Source organism: Crinia signifera, chromosome 1 (genome assembly GCF_055691185.1).
Source record: "Crinia signifera chromosome 1, ASM5569118v1, whole genome shotgun sequence".
In the NCBI taxonomy this organism is placed as follows: domain Eukaryota; kingdom Metazoa; phylum Chordata; class Amphibia; order Anura; family Myobatrachidae; genus Crinia; species Crinia signifera.
The window spans coordinates 216340644-216363038 of record NC_139217.1 but is presented as its reverse complement, the minus strand read 5'-3'; the positions used below and the strand labels follow the sequence as shown (position 1 = coordinate 216363038).

Genomic DNA, 22395 nt, shown 5'->3' with positions numbered 1-22395 from the left:
CCGGGCTGCTCAAACGAATTGTATGCGGGCCGCCTGGTTCGGTGGCTGCTGCTGCAGCCACGGCTAAGTGCTGACCAGTTTCGGACTGGTCTCCATAAATGTGGCCGCCGGCCTTCTGCACTAGACATGTCCTCAGAGCAGGAGGTCGGGGGCCATGTTTATGGAGACCAATGGGGCTGTGCGCGCCGCTCTCTGCGTTCCAGCTTACTTCAATTGAACAGTTCCAGCCTGCGCTGCAGCCCGCCTACAGTAGGTGTCCGACTCCGATGTCAAGATCAGGTAAGAGGGAGTAGGGAGCAGCCTGTGGGTCCTGTTATTACACAGGGAGAGCAGCCTGTATTGTCCCATTATTATACATGGGGGAGGAGCCTGTCGAGTCCTGTTATGCAGGGGGAGCAGCCTGTGGGGTCCCATTATTACACAGGGAGAGCAGCCTGTAATGTCCCATTATTATACATGGGGGAGGAGCCTGTCGAGTCCTGTTATGCAGGGGGAGCAGCCTGTGGGGTCCCATTATTACACAGGGAGAGCAGCCTGTAATGTCCGATTATTATACATGGGGGAGGAGCCTGTCGAGTCCTGGTATACAGGTGGAGCAGTCTGTGGGGTCCTATTATACAAGGGGAGTAGCCTGTTGTGTCTTTTATATAGGGGGCAGCCTGTGGTGTAATTTTATTACACAGGGGGGAGTAGCCTGTGGGGCCTCGTTATTATACAGGGGGAGCAGCCTGTGTGGTCCTGTTATACAGGGGGAGCAGTATGTAGGGTCCTTTTATACAGTGGGAGCAGCCTGTGGGGTCCTGTTATTATACAGGGGAGCAGCCTCTGGGGTCCAGTTATTATTATGCAGGGGGAGCAGCCTCTGGGGTCCTGTTATTATACAGGGGGAGCAGCCTGTAGTGTCCTGGTATACAGGGAGAGCAGCCTCTAGGGTCCAGTTATTATTATTATGCAGGGGGAGCAGCCTGTGGGGTTCTGTTATTATACAGGAGGAGCAGCCTATGGTGTCCTGATATTATACAGGGGAGCAGCCTTTGGTGTCTTTTTTTTTTTTATTAATACATATGGGCCGGTGCTCTTGACTTGCCCCCCAGGCTAAAAATTGCCAGCCAGCCCCTGTTATACAGGGAGAGCAGCTCTGGGGTCCAGTTGTTATTATTATTATTATTATTATTATCATGCAGAGGTGCAGCCTGTGGAGTCCTGTTATTATACAGGGGGAGCAGCCTGTAGTATACTTTTATTATACAGGGGGAGCAGCCTGTGGGTTTCTGTTATTCTACAGGGGGAGCAGCCTGTGGGGTCCAATTATTATTATAAGACAGGGGGAGTAGCCTGTGGTGTCCTGATATTATACAGGGGAGCAGCCTTTGGTGTCTTTTTTTTTTTTTTTTTATTAATACATATGGGCCGGTGCTCTTGACTTGCCCCCCAGGCTAAAAATTGCCAGCCAGCCCCTGCTTCCACTTCCCAGATACATGGAAGTGGTGGATAATAATATCAGACCATATCTACCACTCTGGTGGAAAGAATACTCCATATGACGGTACTCTGAATTGGTTAGTCTGTGCCACCCTACATTAGAGGCAGGGGTGGAAGGAATTACAATTATTTCTGATTTATTAAATTCTTCCTTTATGTTTGGCCATGATCAAACATATTTTTGCTCTTTAATATACGCTGTATTTGACTTTGTTGAACAAGATCCATAGAATAACAGATTACTTAGGCCTTACCATGCTGCGGCCAAACCCACTTCTGCCATTATTCATTCTGGGGCATTACAGATGGTGTAATGCTTAGCATTACTACCTCACAGCAATGAGGTCACGGGTTCGATTCCCACCATTGCCCTAACTGTGCGGAGTTTGTATATTCTCCCCTTACTTGCATTGGTTTCTTCCAGGTCCTCCGGTTTCCTCCCACAATCCAAAAATATAGTGGTAGGCTAATTGGCTCCCAATAAAATAAAAAAAATAAGGATTTGTTCTTCACCTACAGCCATACTAAACTGGATAGGCACAATCTCGTCTGATTTTTGGCAGCTTAGCAGTGTTGGGCCTGGTTAATAATTGGTTCGGAGACCACATGGGAACACCAGGTGTTGTAGGTGTTTTGACATTACTGGCAAATGTTTTTTTCCCCCAGCTATTGAAATTGGAAATTTTTGCTTTGGATTACAAGTAGAGAGAAGTGGAAGAGTTCAAATAGACACAATATTGCTCATCTAAATCTTTACCATACTGCTTAGGCCAAATTCCATCTGCTTTTTGCAGTTAAATAGTGTTGTGTCTGGTTAAAAGTTTTAGTTGAGACCACCTGGAAATACCAGGTCATTTAACTATTTTTATATTACCAACACACAATTTTTTTTCTCCAACACTAGAGATTGGAAACTTTTTCAGTAGATTACTTGTAGTTTGAAGTATAAGAGGGCAAAAAAGGATTTGTTCTTTACCTACAGCCATACCACACTGGATAGGCCCAATCTTGTCTGAATCTTGGTAGCTAAGCAGTGTTGGGCCTGGTTAGTAGTTTTAGTTGAGACCACCTGCTAATACAAGGTCCTCTAGGTTTTTTTATATTACGACACATGATTTTTTTCCCCAACAATAGAGATTGGAAACTTTTTCAGTAGATTGCTTGTAGATAAAAGTATAAGAGGACAAAAAAGGAATTGTTCTTTACTTACTGCCATACCATACTGGATAGGCCCAATCTCGTCTGATTTTGGCAGCTAAGCAGTGTTGGGCCTGTGTTGGGAACATTGTATGTTGTAGGTGTTTTGACATTACTGGCAAATCCTTTTTTTCCCCAGCTATTCATAATGGAAATTTATGCTTTAAATTACTAGTACAGAGAAGTGGAAGAGGTTAAATAGACACAATATCCCTCATCTGAATCTTTACCACACTGCTTAGGCCCAATTCCAACTGCTTTTGGCAGCTAAACAGTGTTGTGCCTGGTTAGTAGTTTTAGTTGAGACCAACTGCTAATACCAGGTCCTGTAGGTCTTTTTATATTACCAACACGTGATTTTTCTTTCTCCAACAACACAGTTTGGAAACTTTTATAGTAGATTACCATACCACACTGGATAGGCCTGATCTTGGCAGCTAAGGAGTGTTGGGCCTGGTTACTACTTGGTTGGGAGACCACATGGGAACACTAGGTGTTTTGACATTACTGGCAAATGCTTTTTTTCCCCAGCTATTCAAATTGGAAATTTTTGCTTTGGATTACTAGTAGAGAGAAGTGGAAGAGGTCAAATAGACACAATATTGCTCATCTAAATCTTTACCATACTGCTTAGGCCAAATTCCATCTGCTTTTGGCAGCTAAATAGTGTTGTGTCTGGTTAAAAGTTTTAGTTGAGACCACCTGCAAATACCAGGTCCTGTAGGTCTTTTTATATTACCAATACATGATTTTTTTTTCTCCAACACTAGAGATTGGAAACTTTTTCAGTAGATTGCTTGTAGATAGAAGTATAAGAGGGCAAAAAAGGATATGTTTCTTACCTACAGCCATACCACACTAGATAGGCCCAATCTTGTCTGATCTTGGCAGCTAAGCAGTGTTGGGCCTGGTTAGTACATGGATGGGAGATCACATGGGAACACCAGTGTTGTAAGTGTTTTGACATTAATGGCAAATGCTTTTTTTCCCCAGTTATTCAAATTGTAAATTTTTGCTTTGGATTACTAGTAGAGAGAAGTTGAAGAGGTCAAATAGACACAATATTGCTCATCTAAATCTTTACCATACTGCTTAGGCCATATTCCATCTGCTTTTGGAAGCTAAGCAGTGTTGGGTCTGGTTAGTAGTTTCAGTTGAGACCACCTGCAAATTCCAGATCCTGCATGTCTTTTTATATTACCAACACATGATTTTTTTCTCCAACAATAGAGATTGAAAACTTTTTCAGTAGATTACTTGTAGATAGAAGTATAAGAGGGCAAAAATAATGTGTTCTTCACCTACAGCCATACTACAGTGGATAGGCCCAATCTAGTCTGGTCTTGGCAGCTAAGCAGTGTTGGTCTTGGTTAAGGCTTGGATGGGAGACCACATGGGAACACCAGGTGTTGCAGGTGTTCTGACATTACTGGCAAATGCTTTTTTCCCCGTTATTCAAAGTGGAAATTTTTGCTTTGGATTACTAGTAGAGAGAAGTGGAAGAGGTCAAATAGACACAATATCGCTCATCTAAATCTTTACCATACTGCTTAGGCCCAATTCCATCTGCTTTTGGCAGGTAAACAGTGTTGTGCCTGGTTAGTAGTTTTAGTTGAGACCAACTGCTAATACCAGGTCCTGTAGGTCTTTTTATATTACCAACACATGATTTTTCTTTCTCCAACAACACAGTTTGGAAACTTTTTCAGTAGATTACTTGTAGATAGAGGTATAAAAGGGCAAAAAAGGACTTGTTCTTCACCTACAGCCATACCACGCTGGATAGGCCCAATCTTGGCAGCTAAGGAGTGTTAAGCCTGGTTACTACTTGGTTGGGATACCACATGGGAACACTAGGTGTTTTGACATTACTGGCAAATGCTTTTTTTCCCCAGCTATTCAAATTGGAAGTTTTTGCTTTGGATTACTAGTAGAGAGAAGTGGAAGAGGTCAAATAGACACAATATCGCTCATCTAAATCTTTACCATACTGCTTAGGCCCAATTACATCTCATTTTGGCAGCTAAACAGTGTTGTGTCTGGTTAGTAGTTTTAGTTTAGACCATCTGCAAATACCAGGTCATGTAACTATTTTTATATTACCAACACACAATTTTTTTTCTCCAACACTAGGGATTGGAACCTTTTTAGTAGATTACTTGTAGATAGAAGCATAAGAGGGGAAAAAAGGTTTTGTTCCTCACCTACAGGCATACCACACTGGATAGGTCCAATCTTGTCTGATCTTGGCAGCTAAGCAATGTTGGGCCTGGTTAGAACTTGGATTGGAGAACACATGGGAACACCAGTGTGGTGGGTGTTTTGACATTACTGGCAAATGCTTTTTTTCCCCAGTTATTCAAATTGGAAATTTTTGATTTGGATTACTAGTAGAGAGAAGTGGAAGAGGTCAAATAGACACAATATTGCTCATCTAAATCTTTACCATACTGCTTAGGCAAAATTCCATCTGCTTTTGGAAGCTAAGCAGTGTTGTGTCTGGTTAGTAGTTTTAGTTGAGACCACCTGCAAATACCAGGTCCTGTAGGTCTTTTTATATTACCAATACATGATTTTTTTTTTCTCCAACACTAGAGACTGGAAACTTTTTAAGTAGATTGCTTGTAGATAGAAGTATCAGAGGGCAAAAAAGGATCGTTTTTTTACCTACAGCCATACCACACTAGATAGGCCCAATCTTGTCTCATCTTGGCAGCTAAGCAGTGTTGGGCCTGATTAGTACATGGATGGGAGACCACATGGGAACACCAGTGTTGTAGGTGTTTTGACATTAATGTCAAATGCTTTTTTTCCCCAGTTATTCAAATTGGAAATTTTTGCTTTGGATTACTAGTAGAGAGAAGTGGAAGAGGTCAAATAAACACAATATCGCTCATCTAAATCTTTACCATACTGCTTAGGCCCAATTCCATCTGCTTTTGGCAGGTAAACAGTGTTGTGCCTGGTTAGTAGTTTTAGTTGAGACCAACTGCTAATACCAGGTCCTGTAGGTCTTTTTATATTACCAACACATGATTTTTCTTTCTCCAACAACACAGTTTGGAAACTTTTTCAGTAGATTACTTGTAGATAGAGGTATAAAAGGGCAAAAAAGGACTTGTTCTTCACCTACAGCCATACCACGCTGGATAGGCCCAATCTTGGCAGCTAAGGAGTGTTAAGCCTGGTTACTACTTGGTTGGGATACCACATGGGAACACTAGGTGTTTTGACATTACTGGCAAATGCTTTTTTTCCCCAGCTATTCAAATTGGAAGTTTTTGCTTTGGATTACTAGTAGAGAGAAGTGGAAGAGGTCAAATAGACACAATATCGCTCATCTAAATCTTTACCATACTGCTTAGGCCCAATTACATCTCATTTTGGCAGCTAAACAGTGTTGTGTCTGGTTAGTAGTTTTAGTTTAGACCATCTGCAAATACCAGGTCATGTAACTATTTTTATATTACCAACACACAATTTTTTTTCTCCAACACTAGGGATTGGAACCTTTTTAGTAGATTACTTGTAGATAGAAGCATAAGAGGGGAAAAAAGGTTTTGTTCCTCACCTACAGGCATACCACACTGGATAGGTCCAATCTTGTCTGATCTTGGCAGCTAAGCAATGTTGGGCCTGGTTAGAACTTGGATTGGAGAACACATGGGAACACCAGTGTGGTGGGTGTTTTGACATTACTGGCAAATGCTTTTTTTCCCCAGTTATTCAAATTGGAAATTTTTGATTTGGATTACTAGTAGAGAGAAGTGGAAGAGGTCAAATAGACACAATATTGCTCATCTAAATCTTTACCATACTGCTTAGGCAAAATTCCATCTGCTTTTGGAAGCTAAGCAGTGTTGTGTCTGGTTAGTAGTTTTAGTTGAGACCACCTGCAAATACCAGGTCCTGTAGGTCTTTTTATATTACCAATACATGATTTTTTTTTTCTCCAACACTAGAGACTGGAAACTTTTTAAGTAGATTGCTTGTAGATAGAAGTATCAGAGGGCAAAAAAGGATCGTTTTTTTACCTACAGCCATACCACACTAGATAGGCCCAATCTTGTCTCATCTTGGCAGCTAAGCAGTGTTGGGCCTGATTAGTACATGGATGGGAGACCACATGGGAACACCAGTGTTGTAGGTGTTTTGACATTAATGTCAAATGCTTTTTTTCCCCAGTTATTCAAATTGGAAATTTTTGCTTTGGATTACTAGTAGAGAGAAGTGGAAGAGGTCAAATAAACACAATATCGCTCATCTAAATCTTTGCCATACTGCTTAGGCCCAATTCCATCTGTTTTTGGCAGCTAAACAGTGTTGTGCCTGATTAGTAGTTTTAGTGGAGACCAACTGCTAATACCAGGTCCTGTAGGTCTTTTTATATTACCAAGACATAATTTTTCTTTCTCCAACAACACAGTTTGGAAACTTTTTTAGTAGATTACTTGTAGATAGAGGTATAAAAGGGCAAAAAAGGATTTGTTCTTCACCTACAGCCATACTAAACTGGATAGGCACAATCTCGTCTGATTTTTGGCAGCTTAGCAGTGTTGGGCCTGGTTAATAATTGGTTGGGAGACCACATGGGAACACCAGGTGTTGTAGGTGTTTTGACATTACTAGCAAATGCTTTTTTTCCCCAGCTATTGAAATTGGAAATTTTTGCTTTGGATTACAAGTAGAGAGAAGTGGAAGAGTTCAAATAGACACAATATTGCTCATCTTAATCTTTACCATACTGCTTAGGCCAAATTCCATCTGCTTTTTGCAGTGAAATAGTGTTGTGTCTGGTTAAAAGTTTTAGTTGAGACCACCTGGAAATACCAGGTCATTTAACTATTTTTATATTACCAACACACGATTTTTCAGCTATACCACACTTCCACTTTCCAGATACATGGAAGTGGTGGATAATAATATCAGACCATATCTACCACTCTGGTGGAAAGAATACTCCATATGACGGTACTCTGAATTGGTTAGTCTGTGCCACCCTACAATAGGGGCAGGGGTGGAAGGAATTACAATTATTTCTGATTTATTAAATTCTTCCTTTATGTTTGGCCATGATCAAAATATTTTTGCTCTTTAATATACGCTGTATTTGACTTTGTTGAACAAGATCCATAGAATAACAGATTACTTAGGCCTTACCATGCTGCGGCCAAACCCACTTCTGCCATTATTCATTCTGGGGCATTACAGATGGTGTAATGCTTAGCATTACTACCTCACAGCAATGAGGTCACGGGTTCGATTCCCACCATTGCCCTAACTGTGCGGAGTTTGTATATTCTCCCCTTACTTGCATTGGTTTCTTCCAGGTGCTCCGGTTTCCTCCCACAATCCAAAAATATAGTGGTAGGCTAATTGGCTCCCAATAAAAAAAAAAAATAACCGTAGACTGTCTGTGTGCATGTATATGTGGAGGGGAATATAGATTGTAAGCTCTACTGGGGCAGGGACTGATGTGAATGTTCAACTATACTCTGTAAAATTGTGTGTGCTATATAAGAAACTGTTAATAATAAATAAATTATAAATCTGTAGCACACCCCATATTCAAATAATAAATCTGTAGCACACCCCATATTCAGAGTTGCATTAGATTTATGTAACATAAATCCTTTATTTTACCATGCCCCAACAATAAAATCAGCCACTTTTTTAAAATATATTTTTATTAAATGAATCCTACTCCTTAGGAATGTAGTAACTGGAAAACACAGAAATGTCCTTAAGGTTTAGAAACAGTCCTTTGCAGAGGTGTCCAAGTACTAAAAGCATTGCGTAAAGTCCTTTATTGGTCACATATGCTACCAACATAAGGTTTACAAATACAGTAGACCATTCCAACAACCACTCACATTTTCCCATAATGATAAGAACCTGGATGCAGATCTTTTTCATTGGCTGAAGTTAAGACCTCTTTGGTAAAAAACAAAACTGATATTAATTATTCTAACCAAAGAATAATTTTTATAATCATCCTATTTATTTGGGTTAGTGAAGTTTTGGGATTCATCAGTGATTTTGCATGACAAAACTTAAGCCCAGATTTCAGTATTGATTAATATACATTGGTCACCCGCAGTGTCAAATAGCACCTTTAGCTGTATGGGGAATTTATGGTATATGGAATATGCTGATATTGATTTATGTTTTTGTTCTAGTTAAACAATTTATAGTTGTGAATAATTGGAAGTCCAACCGCGCACAGCCACTCAAACAGTAAGCGTGCTTCCTTCTTCAAATTGGTATGTCTGCAGCCCTTTCTCTCACAGAGCCAGACCACAGCTCACAATGGTCCCAATGGAATATACAAAGATGAGAGAGAATAGCACAAGGGAGTCAATGGTAATGTAAAAGTCATTTACTAATAATAAAAAAGCTCACATACATATTAAAATGCAACAATCAGCTTGCCAAATAATCACAGTCCTCGGACGCAGCTTTCAGACGGAAGAAGCGGGGACTCAGTTCCCCGCCGTCGGCGCCTCACTTGTTTGGACCAGGAGACCAATCAGGTCTATGCACGAACAGAAGTTGTATGGAGACAACCCAGCCTCAACGCGTTTCATCACGTGATGGAATTCGTCAGGAGGTGTATAATTTATAGTTGTGTTTGAATAAAACTAAACAAATCTTGCCTGAATATCATTATATGCCTGCCTTCTATTGCAGCCACAGTGCAGGCCCAGAAAATCTTAGATAACCTATGCATGACAGTCACAACCACTGTGGTCCAGAGAAGCAGTGGTATAGTGGTCTGCAGTGTCATTACATACACAATGTGTTTCTCTTTCCTCCAACAGGTGATACTGGAATTATACTGGGGTATAGATTGGTAGTCACTGGGAGCTGGAACTTTAAGAATTTTAATCAATGTGACTGCTCCTCCCCCTCTACCCCTCCTACAAGCCAGTGTTAGATTAGTGTCCTCGGGATCTGGTTGCTCTTTTATGGTCTCCTCCTGAGAGGCATTTGTTATTCATTAGGGATCTGCTCTCTACTACTGTGATTTGTGAAGGGGTCTCCGCAATGAGACCACCATCTTGGGGAACCAAGATGCCACTGCATGCGTCGCAGGCCCCTCGCCTGACCGCATCCTGTCAGCACAGGCAGCTTGTGAGTATAGTGCCTGGCGCCCAACTAGCGGGAGGCCAAGCATTAAGCCAGTAATTAGGTTCCCTCAGTGGTCGGCATCATGGTCTATACAGAGCGATGCCATTTTGGGGGCAGATATAGCTTAGTAGACTACATTCTGGCTCTCAGCAGCACTGGCAGTACTCAGAGACCCCGCCGGCCATTTTCTTCAGCAGCACATGTTACTAAGGTGACCAACCATCCGCCTTTAGGGGGGACAGTCATGTTTTGTAAGTTCTGTTCTCCCTAGAAGTGTCCTCATTTATTGCCCTTAATAACGTTGCTGCAGCGGCGGCAGCTTCCGCAATCAGACTACTTTCGCGCAGTGCTGTTCCTTTCTCGGGCTCAAATGTGGCCATAATACTATTATATCATGGCCGCGTACAGTGCTTCTGCGTGGCCATAATACTATTATATTATAGCCACAGACAGTGATTCTGTGTTTGCGACAGTAGCTTCTGCACATGTGCAAAAGCACTGTACGCGGCCATATTATAATAGTCATGTGGAAACTGCTGCGATCACCCACATGCAGCACCTTGCTTTGGTCTTTTTTATTTGCTCAATATGCCTATTCATTGCAATGTGACTAGTACGCAGAGACCATACTGATTAATTTAATTTGCAACACTTACAGCAGGCATGTCCAAACTGTGGCCCTCCAGGTGTTGTGAAATTACGCTTCCCAGCATACCTTGCTATAATTTTAGAATTCTTTAATTTCAAAACTGTGGCAAGGCATGATGGGACGTATAGTTTCACAACAGTTGGAGGGCCATAGTTTGAAACATGCCTGACTTTACAGTATATTTCTGTGTGACCGAGTCTGTAAATGAAACACAGTATATAGTAACTTGCCATGGAAAAAGTCTGCAGTCGCTGCATTGTAGCACTTTGTGTAAAAATTAGGGTGGCCCATCCCAGTGCTATTTTTCAATCTTAGGATTCAGCATTGAAAAATGCTCAATCCCGACATTCCTGGGATACCCAGGCTTGAGTATCTATGTATTAATTTCAATAAATCTCCCCCCTCCCCCAACCAGTCACACCACAGTGTTACTTACATGGGGCTGGCCAGTGGTGGCAGGAAGCAGCAGGAACCGGCAGATGGAAGGCGATCAGTGCATTGGGCAGACTGCACAGGGTGACCTCTAACCACATCGCAATGTGCACAGATGGGGACAGGGGCAGCATTTTAGCAGATGCTCAGACTCTGCCTGGCATTAGATTGCACATGCACAGGTTTATCCCGGAATCCTGTGATGAAAGCTTTAATCCTTTAATTCAAATCCTAGGGATTTTAGGGCCAAATCACAGGATCCTTCCGATCCCAATATGCTAGTACAGATTCAGTGGTATATGTATGAAGCAGTGATAAGGGAGGAGAAATGATAAAATGCCTGGTACTTTATCACCGGCAAAAATTTGGCTGGTGCCCCCGACCACTGGCCCTAGTTCCACCTCTGACCCAGCAGCCCTCTCCCAGCAGCTGAGATCACAGAAGCAGCCATGCCAATACAAAAATACAGACTATACTCACAGTAAGGCACACACTACTGCAATGTATTGGAGCAGTGTATGGGCCATCCGACCCCCTTGAGCCGTCCATGATCTTCCCGGGTGGCACGATCACATGCGATACACTGCATGTGGTCCTTTAACATGTGATGTATCACATGCGACCCTGTGTGCATCGGACCCAAGGGAGACAACAATCACCTCCTATTTGGGCAGATTTCTTAGCCCGATCCATCGGCATCAGGTGAAATTTGCCCAAATCGGACAAGTGAACTAATCGTTCATTGTTGGCAATGAATTGATCGCGCCACGAATGAGATTTCATAACCGCTGAACTTCTGTAAAATGCAACTGAATATTCAAGCCTTTGTCGACAAGATATTCCCAAATCTAACAACCAACTACAAAAATCTGAAGTCATCTGGCTATAGATAATTAGTGCTTCTCGTGTGAAGCCGGGGCGGGTCGCTATTATATACAGTAGGAGCTGATACGGGTTGATCCGGCACTCCCAGGGTTAAAATTGCAGCTTGCTCTGGTGCCCTTCCAGCGTATACAGCAATACAGACAGATTTGTAGCGAGGGCTGCACTTTGAGACTTCATAGAAATTTTCAAATGCTTTTATTGCATGTCAACAAACCGACACAGTGTTTCGAGCTGCTGCTCGTCCTCAGGGTATGACAAAGACTATCATACAATGCACAGTAAAATACCCAAACCGTGATTATCCCCGCCCACACATAATTGCATACTCACCTGGATCAGCTGTCCCCGCCGTCCTTTGGGCGCGAAGTCGGACCGTCCGGTCACTCACTCAGGCTTCCGGGTTGCGTCACAGCCAGTGCGACGCCTCCTGTATGCCCAGTGATGACATCAGCACTGTCTTTCCTTCTGCCTCCCAGGACTACGCTGTACGGCCGCCCGGTGGTTGCCATAGAAACTAAATAAAAAATAAACAACAGGAAAAGAAATATTAAAATCACATTAAAAACACACTAATCCACAATCTGCAGAATTAGTAACATATACAATGTGTTTAGGCAGCATAATGACATTATTACTTGCATATTTAAATAATTCGATCGAACTAATGTCAAAGTTATTTATAAAACATATGCTATCCTGTAACACCCTGTGGTACCATTTATGTAAATATATAAGGTTAGTATTAATGGAATTTATGAGAAAATTTTCAGGAATAGTCCCAATGAGATTCTCAAAGAAAGCTTTGCAGCCCATGCTGCTCATTGAGTCCTCTTGGTGCAATCGTATCCAAGGTGAAAATCCACCTCGCCTCCGATTGCAGCAAGAGTTTACCTCTATTACCTCCTCTAGGGGGTGCAGGAACGTGATCAATAATTTTAGATTTTAAACTAGCGACACTGTGTCCCATTTGGGCACAGTGTCTTGCTACAGGTTGTTCACTGCTACCACTATTCAATGCCAGTCTGATGGCATACCGGTGGTTTGCCATTCGTTCTTTAAATTGACACTCTGTCTTGCCCACGTAATAAAGACCACATGGACAAGACAGAGTGTATACAACAAATCTAGTAGAACAGGTTACAGCATGTTTAATAGGAATTTTACGCCCCGTGTGTGGGTGTGTGATATAGTCACCCACTAACATGGAACGACAAGTAATGCACCCTATGCATCTGAAACACCCAGCCGGGCGAGTCATAAAATGCTTAGGGGCAGATTTTTTGGTAAGACTACTGATATCCAACTTAACCAGTAAATCACCTAGGTTCATCCCTCGTTTGTATGCTGGCATCAGCTGTAGTTTGTTCAAACCTGGGAGATCCTTATCCGTAGTGATTAATGGCCACAATTTTTTAACCCTTTTAGTGACTACAGGGCTTTCATTAGAGAATTGATTAACCCAAGGTAGTTTTTGGGCTGATGTATCTTCCTTTATTGCTGATATGTCATTGATGATAGTATGGTTAACTTCTTAGATGTTAGCATAAAACTGAATAACAACAAACTAACTACCATGCTTTACGTCAAGGAAACAGATAGAAATACCATACTCAGACATGAAAGTTGCCACCCTTTACCCCTCCGTGATGGCCTTCCCTACTCTCAAATGTTAAGGGTTAAGCGCATCACAAGTGACCCAGACCAAACTCTGAAATATCTTAACCTTATGCAAGAGAGATTTGAACACCGAGGTTATAGACGCAGAGATCTTGAAAGGGTAAAAAAACAAAGTGATTAACATCCCTAGAGAACAAGCATTAAACCCAGCAATAAAGGAAGATAGATCAGCCCAAAAACTACCTTGGGTTAATCAATTCTCTAATGAAAGCCCTGTAGTCACTAAAAGGGTTAAAAAATTATAGCCATTAATCACTACGGATAAGGATCTCCCAGGTTTGAACAAACTCCAGCTGATGCCAGCATACAAACATGGGAAGAACCTAGGTGATTTACTGGTTAAGTTGGATATCAGTAGTCTTACCAAAAAATCTGCCCCTAAGCATTTTATGACTCGCCCGGCTGGGTGTTTCAGATGCATAGGGTGCATTACTTGTCGTTCCATGTTAGTGGGTGACTATATCACACACCCACACACGGGGCAAAAAATTCCTATTAAACATGCTGTAACCTGTTCTACTAGATTTGTTGTATACACTCTGTCTTGTCCATGTGGTCTTTACTACGTGGGCAAGACAGAGTGTCAATTTAAAGAACGAATGGCAAACCACCGGTATGCCATCAGACTGGCATTGAATAGTGGTAGCGGTGAACAACCTGTAGCAAGACACTGTGCCCAAATGGGACACAGTGTCGCTAGTTTAAAATCTAAAATTATTGATCACGTTCCTGCACCCCCTAGAGGAGGTAATAGAGGTAAACTCTTGCTGCAATCGGAGGCGAGGTGGATTTTCACCTTGGATACGATTGCACCAAGAGAACTCAATGAGCATCATGGGCTGCAAAGCTTTCTTTGAGAATCTCATTGGGACTATTCCTGAAAATTTTCTCATAAATTCCATTAATACTAACCTCATATATTTACATAAATGGTACCACAGGGTGTTACAGGATAGCATATGTTTTATAAATAACTTTGACATTAGTTTGATCGAATTATTTAAATATGCAAGTAATAATGTCAGTATGCTGCCTAAACACATTGTATATGTTACTAATTCTGCAGATTGTGGATTAGTGTGTTTTTAATGTGATTTTAATATCTCTTTTCCTGTTGTTTATTTTTTATTTAGTTTCTATGGCAACCACCGGGCGGCCGTACACTGTAGTCCTGGGAGGCAGAAGGAAAGACAGTGCTGATGTCATCACTGGGCGTACAGGAGGCGTCGCACTGGCTGTGACGCAACCCGGAAGCCTGAGTGAGTGACCGGACGGTCCGACTTCGCACCCAAAGGACGGCCAGGGACAGCTGATCCAGGTGAGTATGCAATTATGTGTGGGCGGGGATATTCACGGTTTGGGTATTTTACTGTGCATTGTATGATAGTCTTTGTCATACCCTGAGGACGAGCAGCAGCTCGAAACACTGTGTTGGTGTGTTGACATGCAATAAAAGCATTTGAAAATTTCTATGAAGTCTCAGAGTGCCGCCCTCGCTACAAATCTGTCTATATATATATATATATATATATATATATATATATATATATATATATGGTACTTATGTATTATCTGGGCTGCCGATTTAGAAATCGGGTCCATCGCATCACATCGCATGCGACCAAAATCGCATGCGATGCGATCGATGCGATGGACCCGATTTTTCCATAGGATTCAATGTTAAAATGGACTGAGTCCATTTTAACATAGGATTCTATGGGAAAAAGGGTCATTTTCATTTCCCCACTATCCAACTACGCATGGAGTTGGATATAAACATGTAGCGAGCCACCGAGCCCGCTTCGAGCTCAGGTTTCAGGTTTATATCCAACTCCATGCGTAGTTGGATAGTGGAGAAATGAAAAGGACCCTTTTTCCCATAGAATCCTATGTTAAAATAAACTCAGTCCATTTTAACATTGAATCCTATGGAAAAATCGGGTCGATCGCATCGCATGCGATTTTGGTCGCATGCGATGGACCTGATTTTTAAATCGGCAGCCCAGATACTACATAAGTATGGTAGTAATTCATAATGATTCCGAACAAAGGTGTCGATTGATCATGCGAAATAACCCTACGCGTTTCGTCCACTAGGGACTTCCTCAGGGGTAATACACCAAGATCTATGGAATCTTTATGCATATAAATTGAAGTACACTCTTTATAGGTTTAAAAAAAAAAAAAAAGAAGGTGTGGTCACCGTTGTGGGTCAGATGACCCTGTAGTGCTTCTACTAAAGCGAACAACGATATCAAGATAAAAAGGCGAAATGACACACCTCTCCTTGCTGATCGAGACTGTGGATAGCTGATTCGGAATCAACTGTATACCTGAAATTGACATCAGTCGGAGAGGTGTGTCATTTCGCCTTTTTACAGTATCTTGATATCGTTGTTTGCTTTAGTAGAAGCACTACAGGGTCATCTGACCCACAACGGTGACCACACCTTCTTTTAAAAAAAAACAACTATAAAGAGTGTACTTCAATTTATATGCATAAAGATTCCATAGATCTTGGTGTATTACCCCTGAGGAAGTCCCTAGTGGACGAAACGCGTAGGGTTATTTCGCATGATCAATCGACACCTTTGTTCGGAATCATTATGAATTACTACCATCAATAATTTCTGTAAACCACTCATGACTAATGTATTTTAAACCATTTTATTGTACGAAATAAATTTTATATTTTTACAATTGTGGATTGGTGATATTACGTTTTGAGCGCACCTCTACACCCTCTTCTCTCTATCTTGTACTTCAGACTCACATTAGCGGCGGAGTCTTTAGAGGAGTGCTGCTCACTTATAGGCGCAGGACGGGGATACAACCCCCCCTTGTCTATATATACTATATATATATATATATATATATACACTAACACAGGGGGCCCAGTACTCACTACAACAAACTAACTCACCTCAAATAATCAATTAAATAAATAATAGGGTTTTAGTTTATGAATTGATCAATGCATTTAAGCTTTCAGCCCATCGCCAGGGAACCTGGCAACTGTTTGCAGATCATAGCTAAAATGAACATGTGTTATTTTCCTGGGTTAAAGCTCCTTATGGCTTTTAAAGGCGAGACCATCCCAAACACAGCACATGAATTGGTATTAAAGGGGCAGCTGTCACAGGTTTCAGGTAAATGAGCTTATCTAGGGTGCATGAGAAAGCTATAAGGTACTTGGCAGTTGAGCTTTAATCCAGGAAAATAAAATGTTCATTTTAGCTATGATGTGCAAACAGTTGCCAGGTTCCCATAAAAACCAGTTGTTAGTGTAGGACTTGCAGTGAAATGGGGTCCCTTGGCAATGGGCTGCAAGCTTAAATGCATTGATCAATTCATGAACTCCCATTATTTATTTAATTGATTATTTGAATGTTAAGGTGAGTTAGTTTGTTGTAGTGAGTGCTGGGCCCCCTGTGTTTGTATTTACTAGAGTGTGTGGTCACAAGCCAATGCACCCCATCCTGGGAAGTGGGTGCTGTTTGAATGTCAAGTGTGTTGGTACTTCTGTATCTATATATTTGGGTTGATTTTTAATTAACCTTTGTTACTGTGATCATAGTTTTCTCATGCACCCTAGATAAGCTCATTTACCTGAAACCTGTGACAGCTGCCCCTTTAATACTAATTCAGGTGCTGTGTTTGGGATTGTCTCACCTTTAAAAGCCATAAGGAACTTAGCAGTTTAGCTTTAACCCCTTCCTGACAGAGCCAGTTTTTGCGTTCCTGACAGAGCCCTTTTTTTCAAATCTGACATGTCTCACTTAAGTGGGGATAACTTTTTTTTGCTTTTACTTATCCCAGTGATTTTGAGATTGTTTTTTCGTGACACATTGTACTTCAAGTTAGTGGTAAATTTGGGTCGATACAGTCTGTGTTTTTTTGTGAAAAATACCAAAATGTCGTAAAAAAATGGAAAATTTAGCAATTTGCAAAATGTAAAATTTTCTGCTTGTGAGACAAATAATAATACCACTCAAAATAGTTAATAACTAACATAGACCATATGTCTACTTTATGTTTCCATCATTATTTCAACTTCCTTTTAATTTTTTTGGACACTAGGAGGCTTACAATATGAATAGCAAATTCTCAAATTTTCAAGAAAATTTCAAACACTGATTTTTTTAGGGACCAGTTCAGTTCTGATGTGACTTTGAGGGACTTGTATGTGAGACACCCCCATAAATGATACCATTTCAAAAACTGCACCCCTCACAGTATTCAAAACAGCATTTTGGAAGTTTGTTAACCCTTTAGGTGTTTCACAGGAATTAAAACAAAGTGTAGGTGAAATTTCAAAATTTCATTTTTTTTGCAGATTTGCAATTTTAATACATTTTTCTAAGGAACACAGTACATTTTACTAGAGAAATGTGACTAAAAATTGATTCCCCCAATTCTTTTGTTTTCATAAATATCCTATATGTGGCCCTAGTGTGCACGTTGACCAAACCACAGGCTTCATAATAGAAGGAGCACCTACTTGATTTTGGAGCCTCCTTTTTATGAGATTATTTTTTAGGCACCATGTAGGTTTCTAGGCACCATAAGATGCTAAAATTTAGGAACCCCCCCACAAGTGACCCCATTTTGCAAACTACACCCCTCAGGGAATTCATCTAGGGGTATAGTGTACATTTCAAACCCCCAGGGGTTTCACCAATTGTGGTACAACTGGGCAGTGAAAATGAAAAATTAATTTTTTTACACAAAAATGCAGTTCTGGCTCAAAATTTTTCATTTTCAGAAGGTATGAAGGAGAAAAAGCACCCCAAAATCTGTGCCCCAATTTCTCCCGAGTACGGCAATGCCTCACATGTGACCAAAAAATACCATTTGGGTGCATGGCAGGACTCAGAAGGGAAGGAGTGATTTTTGGATTTTGCAGCTCAGATTCTGGTGGAATTTTGGTGGGTGCTATGTCGCATTAGCAAGACCCCCCAAGCACCAATACAGTGGAACCCCCCCACAAGTGACCCCATTTTGCAAACTACACCCCTCAGGGAATTCATCTAGGGGTATAGTGTACATTTCAAACCCCCAGGGGTTTCACCAATTTTGATACAAGTGGGCAGTGAAAATGAAAAATTACATTTTTTTACACAAAAATGCAGTTCTGGCTCAAAATTTTTCATTTTCAGAAGGTATGAAGGAGAAAAAGCACCCCAAAATCTGTGCCCCAATTTCTCCCGAGTACGGCAATGCCTCACATGTGACCAAAAAATACCAGTTGGGTGCATGGCAGGACTCAGAAGGGAAGGAGTGATTTTTGGATTTTGCAGCACAGATTTTGGTGGAATGAATGGTGGGTGCTATGTTGCACCAATACAGTGGAACCCCCCCACAAGTCACCCCATTTTGCAAAGTACACCCCTCAGGGAATTCATCTAGGGGTATAGTGTACATTTCAAACCCCCAGGGGTTTCACCAATTTTGATACAAGTGGGCAGTGAAAATGAAAAATTACATTTTTTTACACAAAAATGCAGTTCTGGCTCAAAATTTTTCATTTTCAGAAGGTATGAAGGAGACAAAGCACCCCAAAATCTGTGCCCCAATTTCTCCCGAGTACGGCAATGCCTCACATGTGACCAAAAAATACCATTTGGGTGCATGGCAGGACTCAGAAGGGAAGGAGTGATTTTTGGATTTTGCAGCTCAGATTCTGGTGGAATTTTGGTGGGTGCTATGTCGCATTAGCAAGACCCCCCAAGCACCAATACAGTGGAACCCCCCCACAAGTGACCCCATTTTGCAAACTACACCCCTCAGGGAATTCATCTAGGGGTATAGTGTACATTTCAAACCCCCAGGGGTTTCACCAATTTTGATACAAGTGGGCAGTGAAAATGAAAAATTAAATTTTTTTACACAAAAATGCAGTTCTGGCTCAAAATTTTTCATTTTCAGAAGGTATGAAGGAGAAAAAGCACCCCAAAATCTGTGCCCCAATTTCTCCCGAGTACGGCAATGCCTCACATGTGACCAAAAAATACCAGTTGGGTGCATGGCAGGACTCAGAAGGGAAGGAGTGATTTTTGGATTTTGCAGCACAGATTTTGGTGGAATGAATGGTGGGTGCTATGTTGCACCAATACAGTGGAACCCCCCCACAAGTCACCCCATTTTGCAAAGTACACCCCTCAGGGAATTCATCTAGGGGTATAGTGTACATTTCAAACCCCCAGGGGTTTCACCAATTTTGATACAAGTGGGCAGTGAAAATGAAAAATTACATTTTTTTACACAAAAATGCAGTTCTGGCTCAAAATTTTTCATTTTCAGAAGGTATGAAGGAGAAAAAGCACCCCAAAATCTGTGCCCCAATTTCTCCCGAGTACGGCAATGCCTCACATGTGACCAAAAAATACCATTTGGGTGCATGGCAGGACTCAGAAGGGAAGGAGTGATTTTTGGATTTTGCAGCTCAGATTCTGGTGGAATTTTGGTGGGTGCTATGTCGCATTAGCAAGACCCCCCAAGCACCAATACAGTGGAACCCCCCCACAAGTGACCCCATTTTGCAAACTGCACCCCTCAGGGAATTCATCTAGGGGTATAGTGTACATTTCAAACCCCCAGGGGTTTCACCAATTTTGATACAAGTGGGCAGTGAACATGAAAAATTACATTTTTTACACAAAAATGCAGTTCTGGCTCAAAATTTTTCATTTTCAGAAGGTATGAAGGAGAAAAAGCACCCCAAAATCTGTGCCCCAATTTCTCCCGAGTACGGCAATGCCTCACATGTGACCAAAAAATACCAGTTGGGTGCATGGCAGGACTCAGAAGGGAAGGAGTGATTTTTGGATTTTGCAGCTCAGATTCTGGTGGAATTTTGGTGGGTGCTATGTCGCATTAGCAAGACCCCCCAAGCACCAAGACAGTGGAACCCCCCCACAAGTGACCCCATTTTGCAAACTACACCCCTCAGGGAATTCATCTAGGGGTATAGTGTACATTTCAAACCCCCAGGGGTTTCACCAATTTTGATACAAGTGGGCAGTGAACATGAAAAATTACATTTTTTACACAAAAATGCAGTTCTGGCTCAAAATTTTTCATTTTCAGAAGGTATGAAGGAGAAAAAGCACCCCAAAATCTGTGCCCCAATTTCTCCCGAGTACGGCAATGCCTCACATGTGACCAAAAAATACCAGTTGGGTGCATGGCAGGACTCAGAAGGGAAGGAGTGATTTTTGGATTTTGCAGCTCAGATTCTGGTGGAATTTTGGTGGGTGCTATGTCGCATTAGCAAGACCCCCCAAGCACCAAGACAGTGGAACCCCCCCACAAGTGACCCCATTTTGCAAACTACACCCCTCAGGGAATTCATCTAGGGGTATAGTGTACATTTCAAACCCCCAGGGGTTTCACCAATTTTGATACAACTGGGCAGTGAAAATGAAAAATTACATTTTTTTACACAAAAATGCAGTTCTGGCTCAAAATTTTTCATTTTCACAAGGAATGAAGGAGACAAAGCACCCCAAAATCTGTGCCCCAATTTCTCCCGAGTACGGCAATGCCTCATGTGTGACCAAAAAGTGGCAGGACTCAGAAGGGAAGGAGTGATATTTGGATTTTGCAGCACAAATTCTGGTGGAATGATGGTGGGTGCTATGTCGCATTAGCAAGACCCCCAAAGCACCAATACAGTGGAACCCCCCCACAAGTGACCCCATTTTGCAAACTACACCCCTCAGGGAATTCATCTAGGGGTATAGTGTACATTTCAAACCCCCAGGGGTTTCACCAATTTTGATACAAGTGGGCAGTGAAAATGAAAAATTACATTTTTTTACACAAAAATGCAGTTCTGGCTCAAAATTTTTCATTTTCACAAGGAATGAAGGAGAAAAAGCACCCCAAAATCTGTGCCCCAATTTCTCCCGAGTACGGCAATGCCTCACATGTGACCAAAAAATACCAGTTGGGTGCATGGCAGGACTCAGAAGGGAAGGAGTGATTTTTGGATTTTGCGGCTCAGATTCTGGTGGAATGAATGGTGGGTGCTATGTGGCATTAGCAAGACCCCCGAAGCACGGTGAAATTATGAACCTAATAATCCATAGATGTGTGGTATATTTTAAAACACTCCTTTATACATAGGCCGGGTTTGTCGGGGCAAGTGTCACACTGGAAAATAGTTTGCTTTCTTATTCCCTTTTTATAGCAAACTTTGCACCTTTTTTGTGTCCTGCCCTTTTTTCCAGTGGAGGGGATTTCATCAGGAAAATGCTGCCCTGGTACAATACGGGGGCCAGTAGTAGAAGTACTGGGGCCCTCTGCCTGCTGGTTCCCAAATATTAGGCCCTTTATGACTTCCTCTTGAAAGTGCATAAATGTCCCCCTCTGGCCGGTAGAACGGAATAGCACGTAAGCGTTATACAGTGCCATCTGGATGATATACACGGCCACCTTCTTGTACCAGATTTTTGTTTTCCGCAGGGCACTGTACGGCTTCAGTACCTGATCTGAAAGATCCACTCCGCCCATGTACCTATTGTAATCCAGGATACAATTAGGTTTGGAGGTGTGGGTACTGGTACCTCGTACAGGGACGGAGGTGGTACTGTCTCCGTGAATTGTTGTCAGTATAAGGACATCCCTCTTGTCCTTATATTTGACCAACAACATATTTTCGGTGCATATTCCCCTGCTTTCACCCCTTCTCATTACTTGGGCAATGTGCGTTTTTGGGAGGCCTCTTTGGTTCTTGCGCACAGTACCGCAAGCTGCTGTACCTCTTGAACCAAGGGCCTTAAACAGGGGGATGCTGGTGTAAAAGTTATCCACATAGAGGTGATAACCTTTATCCAGGAAGGGGTGCACTAAATCCCAGACAATTTTTCCACTAACACCTACGAGGGAGGGGGGGCATTCTGGCGGTTCAATTCTTGAATCCTTCCCTTCATATACCC

The 22395-nt window shown here is 41.8% G+C and overlaps 1 protein-coding gene and 3 pseudogenes across 3 annotated transcripts in view; 3 read left to right on the top strand and 1 right to left on the bottom strand.

The window, feature by feature from the left end:
• LOC146068787 (protein unc-13 homolog A-like) overlaps positions 1-22395 on the bottom strand; it is an 802795-nt gene that overhangs the window by 647222 nt on the left and 133178 nt on the right. The window lies entirely within an intron of this gene.
• Positions 3520-3637, top strand: LOC146040440 (5S ribosomal RNA; annotated as a pseudogene).
• On the top strand, positions 5345-5462 carry LOC146041191 (5S ribosomal RNA; annotated as a pseudogene).
• LOC146041180 (5S ribosomal RNA) lies at positions 6712-6829 on the top strand (annotated as a pseudogene).